Source organism: Microtus ochrogaster, chromosome 15 (genome assembly GCF_000317375.1).
Source record: "Microtus ochrogaster isolate Prairie Vole_2 chromosome 15, MicOch1.0, whole genome shotgun sequence".
NCBI classification, from domain to species: Eukaryota; Metazoa; Chordata; class Mammalia; order Rodentia; family Cricetidae; genus Microtus; species Microtus ochrogaster.
The window spans coordinates 21816353-21816770 of NC_022017.1; positions in this window are offsets into that span (position 1 = coordinate 21816353).

A 418-nucleotide genomic window follows, 5' to 3' on the forward strand; every position below is an offset into this window, starting at 1 on the left:
GAAGAAGAAAGAAAGAAAAGAAGAAGGAACAAAGAGTAAACCAATAATAATCCTTTATGGAAGGGGAAGTAGCACTCAGTAAATACAGCTGCATACTTGAATGAATTAAGATTCCAGATGCTAAGAACCCACATGCAAATCAGATTTAGAAATCATGGTTTTTGAGCATAGATAGGACTCTGTTCTGGAAACGCAGTGGTGAACAGGACACTCTCTCTGCCTCTACAGAATTCTCCACTTGAAAAGGCTGGTGTGAGTAGGGGACAGTGCAGCTGATGGACACAAAGCTATTTTTGGCATGACCCATTTAGCAAGTGCTTGCTGGATGCCTGTAGTATGCAAGGCAAGTGAACTAGCAATGAACAAAATTAGCAGACCGTCCTTCCCTCAGCTCCCAAAGACTTCAGTGAGGAACACA